Here is a 7,500-nt window from a genome sequence, read left to right on the forward strand (position 1 = left end):
TCACAAGGAAACATCAAATTTTTAACCAAGCATACTCGGCCTTTGCTCCTTCGTTACTCGTCCAAATCCAACAAACTTGCATTCGTTGGAAAGGTCTTTTCACAAGGATTCTTTTGATATATAATAATAGCGATTCCGATAAATATTTATTTTTTTATGAATTTTTAAGTGAATAAACAATTAAAAATTCAAAAAAAATAGGAAAAAAATATTTTTTTCCCGATTCTTTCTCCAATATTCCTGATAAATACCCACACACCCACATATGGAGAAAGGTCGAAAATGCTCGAGTGGATATCGAGATGTCCGACGAAGCACCACTTGGAAGGGCCGAGGCACGGGACGCCCGAGCTGTTGCTCGGGCCGGCACGAGACGCGCATGGGACAGCCCGGGACGGCATGGGACGCCCTCGCTACAGCTCGGGACGGCCAGGTACGCCCGAGACTTGGCTCGGGACGGCCTAAGACGCCCTCGCAATAGCTCGGGACGGCCTGGGACGCCCGAGACTAGGCTCGGGACGGCCTCGGCACAGCTCGGGACGGCCTGGGACGCCCTTGCCACAGCTCGGGACGGCCTGGGACGCCCGAGACTTTGCTCGGGACGGCCTGGGACGGCCTCGGCACAGCTCGGGACGGCCTGGGACGCCCGAGACTTTGCTCGGGACGGCCTGGGACGTCCGAGACTTTGCTCGGGACGGCCTGGTGTCACGTCCTTTTTGTCACGTTAGGTCGACCCGGCATATTATGCTCAAAGACACGGGTCGATAGTGCGGAATATCAAATCCTAACGTACCGTGCGGCGCTATGTATTCCCTCCTAACGCATAGCCAGCCTTCCCGAACATATTCGGAGCATCTCGACTATCAAGTCATCTTGGTTCCCAACCAATAATGCGGCATGACACCAACGTGTCCCAACCTACGAGCATAGCTCGAGCCGTCCCGTATAACGCTTCCTTGAGTCATAGACTCTCGTCCACTATAAAGGATACCAACATATGTGCGGAGCACACCAAGCCGCATATGCGGATCTTGCCATCTAGTCTCAAGCATCCGTCTCCTATCATCTCGGCTACCATCCGGACATTGGGCATAGGAGCATCCATCTCTAATAAGCTACCTCATGCCCAACATAGCACATCAAGGCTTGGCCCCTTGAATAGCTCAATCCTCCTTATGGAATATGCTAGCACGACGCACGCCTCGCCATGGCATGAGAACATGCAACACCTTTTCCAAAGGAACCCGCAGTAACCTATCTCCAGGTACTGTCCCGAGCCATTTCCTATGACAAGGGAACCCGTGCAATATGCTTCTCTCGCATACGCTAGGCCGGCCTCATGGGTTGCGCCACGAGGATGCTCACTTTCGTGCATACCATGCTAAGGATGGGCGAGCTCCCATCCACGAGGTCTTGACATATGCTGGATGCATATGAGGAAGGGAGACCACCCCCTCCTAAGGTGCAAACTTCTTGTTTTGCCTATTTCCACAAGGAAACATCAATCCTTTTAACCAGGCATACTCTCGTCCAAATGACCCTTCGTATCCTTGACAAAGTCTTGAATGCCACGGGCGTCCCGTGCATGGCCTAAGGAAGCTTGCTTGGCACTCTTGCCCTATCTCGACCTCGTATTCGGCCCTACGGCCTATATGCTCGTACGTGCTCCTAGCACTCGTCACGTCATATGCATGCTCAACAATATGCACGTGACATACTCCCCCACTTGTAATGTCGACGTCCTCGTCGACTAAGTTTGGAGTACTTCAATCTTCTGCCCCACTCCGATGCTACCACTGCACCTTCATGTCTTCGGCAGACCGCACCTCCGTGCGAACTCAACTACGCAGTCTCGTCGCGCAGGTTCCCCCTCCGGGTTAACTCAATCTTCTGCAATGCATCCTCCGATGCGTTAGGATAATGGTCTTCTCTACCATTCATCCATGCTCAATGTCGCTTCTCTCATGCAGCCTCCGCCGCTCCTCGAACTCAGGTACCTCACCTCCTCGGCTTCACCACGAGTTAGCATCTCGACGCCACTGCGTCTTGCCATGTGCCTGCAATGTTGCCATCGCAAAGCAACTCGTCTTCAATGTCACTCCCCTCTGGATCAGACCCAACGTACCTATGTACTCCACGTTCTGACTCCTTGGTTTGCTTGTTCATTGAGACCCTCATTACGCCCTCCGGCTTCTCAACATCAAGTGCACTCTAGTACCTAAGCATCACTACTTGTACCCTTGAGTGTATACCACTTGAACTCTTCGCAATGTCGCCCCTCTCTCGACGACCCTTGCCTCGATTGTGCCTCTGCACCTGCACCTCTGTGCAACTCAAACTCGCGCCTCCGCGCTTGCGCCACTTGCGCTCGGCATCATCCGTGCCATCCCTTCCTCGGGAAATTGTCGTGTTGCCTTCGATGTCCACTAAACGAGCAAGGTAGCTTCTCTCCGCGAGAACTACATGGTACCAAACCATCCACCACTGGCATACTCTTGGGAACGTCCTCTCTGACTACATCTAGACACACACTTGCCATTTAATCTTTGGCGATGCTCCTTAACCCGAGCATCTTGGTAGGCTCGTGTCCCTCTTGAACACATCCGAACGTACCACCGCATAAGTTCCAACACATCTCATGCAGCACCATACGGCTTACAACTCAACTTCAAACTCGACGTTGTCATCTGTATCTGACGATATGAACTTAGTCCCAACTATCTTCAGACTTGAACGATGCTTAATGTCACCACGACACACCATCCTGAAATCCCAAACGTGAGCTGACTCTTCTCAGTCACCACGTACTCATTGCACACTGTAGGCTTGAACTCGGTTCCAACTTACCTCCAATGCATAACTCAAACATGGGCCGATCCACTTCAGATACAACGACCCTCATATTACTTGACGGCTTGAACTCGGTTCCAACTACCATCAGTACTTCACTTGGTCTCGTGAATCTGTCATCTAGACTTCACACCAATATGTCCACAAGCTTCAATGTTGGTTTCGGCCTATAGCACTCATGCGACATACCCCACACGAACGTGCTAGCATATCCATGTCTCATCTCAAGTGAGGTCCGTTCTCTTCGGACTCAAATGCACTTATACCACATAAGCACAACTTGATCTAGCACCAACTTGCCCAACGATGTACTCTGTCCATCTATCTTACTCTTTGACCACTGTCTTCTGTAAGTAGCTTGAACTCACAACATCACAAGTCACTCGATGCTACCTTCGGCTTAAGCATAAGAGAGTATCCTTCAACACCTTGTTGCCATACCCTGCTCTAACGCTCAAGTATCACTCGGATCAACATAGCTCCACTCTTGGATGCCAATCCAACAAGCTTACTCAGACTAGCTTACCACAAGCTCTCAGCCCGACTCTACTTGCCATCTTGGTACACTTCTTACCAAGCTTGTTGTCCACTTCAAAGGACTCTAACATATGATGTACCCAATGCGCACCAAATCGTACTGAGCATTACTGCACTAAGCTCGCACACGACTCACCGTGTCATTCTTGGTTCATCCCATCTCTGCACTTGTCCTTACCTCTAAAGGACTCAAGTATATATGGTACCTTCTTGCCAACCAAGTCGCACTGAACTCTTACAGCTTGCACGTGACTTCTTGTGCTAGTACGGTTCCATCTCATATCTCGCATATGTCCTTCGCTTCAAAGGAACATAGACCCAAGTATAGCTACCACCGTAGCCTCCGTGCACACGGCCTATTCCTTCCATCGGAACTCTCGTCGCCTTATGCACCATGCATCCCTCGACAAAGGTCCCATCCTGTATCACAGCTTCAGAGACCCTATCATCTTGAATGCATCTCACTCTGAGAGCTTTCTTTCGGAATCATGCTCTCAACGCAGCTCTTCATACACACTCCAGTATACCACATACCATAGTGGGAGAATCACTAAGCTCTTCGTCAACTCTTCGAGCATAGATACCATCTCTTTGAACCTGCCGTCCAGGCTCTAGAAGTATGCTTCCAAACATACCACATGTTCTTAGGCATATCTTCATGCTTGTTTTCTCAAGCTCCCAAAACACATCCATTTGCCACTATCACTAGGCTCTTGGAACACATCTTGTAAGCTATCGAGCTCTAAGTCCATCCATCACCGGGACCAGAGCAACATACCCGTTTGCCTATCCACTAGGCTATACCAATTGTTAAATGGTTATCAGGATGCAATACATCTTCAACTTGTGCATCTCCATCCTGCAGCTCAGGCTCTGACATCCATTTCTCATCTAGGATCAGAGCGCAATACTCTTGCATGTCGCCCAGGCTCTGATCACAGTTCTCATATGGGATCAGAACACAATCCATTAGCTTGCTCTTCAAGCTCTGATACCAATTGTCAAATAGGTATCAGAGGGTAATATATCTCTAGCCTGTATCTCTTCAGGCTCTGATACCAATTGTCACGTCCTTTTTGTCACGTTAGGTCGACCCGGCATATTATGCTCAAAGACACGGGTCGATAGTGCGGAATATCAAATCCTAACGTACCGTGCGGCGCTATGTATTCCCTCCTAACGCATAGCCAGCCTTCCCGAACATATTCGGAGCATCTCGACTATCAAGTCATCTTGGTTCCCAACCAATAATGCGGCATGACACCAACGTGTCCCAACCTACGAGCATAGCTCGAGCCGTCCCGTATAACGCTTCCTTGAGTCATAGACTCTCGCCCACTATAAAGGATACCAACATATGTGCGGAGCACACCAAGCCGCATATGCGGATCTTGCCATCTAGTCTCAAGCATCCGTCTCCTATCATCTCGGCTACCATCCGGACATTGGGCATAGGAGCATCCATCTCTAATAAGCTACCTCATGCCCAACATAGCACATCAAGGCTTGGCCCCTTGAATAGCTCAATCCTCCTTATGGAATATGCTAGCACGACGCACGCCTCGCCATGGCATGAGAACATGCAACACCTTTTCCAAAGGAACCCGCAGTAACCTATCTCCAGGTACTGTCCCGAGCCATTTCCTATGACAAGGGAACCCGTGCAATATGCTTCTCTCGCATACGCTAGGCCGGCCTCATGGGTTGCGCCACGAGGATGCTCACTTTCGTGCATACCATGCTAAGGATGGGCGAGCTCCCATCCACGAGGTCTTGACATATGCTGGATGCATATGAGGAAGGGAGACCACCCCCTCCTAAGGTGCAAACTTCTTGTTTTGCCTATTTCCACAAGGAAACATCAATCCTTTTAACCAGGCATACTCTCGTCCAAATGACCCTTCGTATCCTTGACAAAGTCTTGAATGCCACGGGCGTCCCGTGCATGGCCTAAGGAAGCTTGCTTGGCACTCTTGCCCTATCTCGACCTCGTATTCGGCCCTACGGCCTATATGCTCGTACGTGCTCCTAGCACTCGTCACGTCATATGCATGCTCAACAATATGCACGTGACACTGGGACGTCCGAGACTTGGCTCGGGACGGCCTGGGACGCCCGGGACGTGGCTCGGGACGGCCTGGGAAGTCCGAGACTTTGCTCGGGCCGGCCTGGGTCGCCCGAGACTTGGCTCGGGACGGCCTGGGACGCCCGAGACTTGGCTCGGGACGGCCTGGGACGCGCTCGGCACAGCTCGGGACAGGCCGGGACGCCCGAGCCGAGCTTCGGGTCGCACGAAATCTCTTCGTATTCCGACATATTAGAAGCTTCCCATCATGTAGTAGGCCGAGCTTTGCCCTTTGGATGCCCTATGGTGCTTGGCGAGCACTAGGGAACGTGCCAGCACAAGTGCTGTGCACGCTCTGGGGAAGGAGCTCAACCCTCCCCCTTATAGTGCAAAGTTATTGTTTTGCCTATTTTCACAAGGAAACATCAATTTTTTAACCAAGCATACTGGGCCTTTACTCCCTCGTTACTCGTCGGAATCCAGCAAACTTATACTCGTTGGAAAGGCCTTTTCGCAAGGATTTTTTTGATATATTATAATAGCGATTCCGATAAATATTTATTTTTCTATGAATTTTTAAGTGAATAAACACCGGAAAATTCATAAAAAATAGAAAAAAAAAATATTTTCTTCCGTTTCTTTTCTCCAATAATTCATAAATAATACCTCAATAGTACAAACGAAGAGAGAGTCGAAATGGCCCGGGTGGGTTTCGAAATGTCCCACGACCCCATAGAATGCACGGGCCAGCCGAGCCAAAGCAGGGGACGCGCATGGGACAGCACGGGACGCGCACGGGACAGCGTCCCTATGGCTCGGGACGGCATGGGACAGCACGGGACGCCCTTGGTAAAGCTCGGGAATCCCATCGGACGCGCATGGGACGGCCTTGCTAAGGCTCGGGACGGCATGGGACGCGCATGGGACGGCCTTGCTAAGGCTCGGGACGGATGGGACAGCACGGGACGCGCATCGGACGGCCTTGCTAAGGCTCGGGACGGCATGGAACAGCACGGGACGGCCTTGGTGAGGCTCGGGACGGCATGGGACAGCACGGGACGGCCTTGGTGAGGCTCGGGACGGCATGGGACAGCACGGGACGGCCTTGGTGAGGCACGGGACGGCCTCGGTGAGGCTCGGGACGGCATGGGACAGCACGGGACGGCCTTGCTAAGGCTCGGGATGGCCTGGGACGGCCTTGGTGAGGCTTGGACGGCACGGGACGCGCATGGGACAGCATGGGACGGCCTTGGTAAGGCTGGGCACGGCATGGGACGCACATGGGACACCTTATGGGGATCATCAAGGGACGTTGCACGGGACATTCTTAGCCATGAAGGGCCTTCACATGGGACATCTTAGGAGTCAAGAGCCGGCACATGGGACAATGGAGTTCACACGCACGGAACACTTCGGCTACTTCCGTTCGGAACGTCGTGGGATCTTTATGTCCCCATTAGCACCGACGCATCAACATGCTAGGAAGCTAGGTCCGAACTTCTCGAAGTGTCGATGGCACTTGGACGGATACGCATCCGATCCGATGTTATGATGATGTACTTTCTCCGATATCGATGTCGGGGTGTATTCCGATGTTATGATGTACTTCCTCCGAGATCGATGGGACGACCTTGGTAAGGCATGGGTCGGCCTTGGTAAGGCTCGGACGGCACGGGACGCGCATGGGACGGCCTTAGTAAGGCTCGGGACAAAATGGGACAGCACGGGACGCCATGGGACGGCCTTGGTAAGGCTCGGGACGGCCTGGGACGGCCTTAGTAAGGCTCGGGACAGCACGGGACGTCCTTGGTAAGGCTCGGGACGGCATGGGACAGCGCGGGACGCCATGGGACGGCCTTGGTGAGGCTCGGACGGCACGGGACGCGCATGGGACGGCCTTAGTAAGGCTCGGGACAAAATGCGACGGCACGGGACGCCATGAGACGGCCTTGGTGAGGCTCGGACGGCACGGGACGCGCATGGGACGGCCTTAGTAAGGCTCGGGACAAAATGCGACAGCAAGGGACGCCATGGGACGGCCTTGGTGA

The sequence above is a fragment of the Eschscholzia californica genome, unplaced genomic scaffold (genome assembly GCF_041429995.1).
Source record: "Eschscholzia californica isolate CP2 unplaced genomic scaffold, dmEscCali1.0.p SCAF_26, whole genome shotgun sequence".
In the NCBI taxonomy this organism is placed as follows: Eukaryota; Viridiplantae; Streptophyta; class Magnoliopsida; order Ranunculales; family Papaveraceae; genus Eschscholzia; species Eschscholzia californica.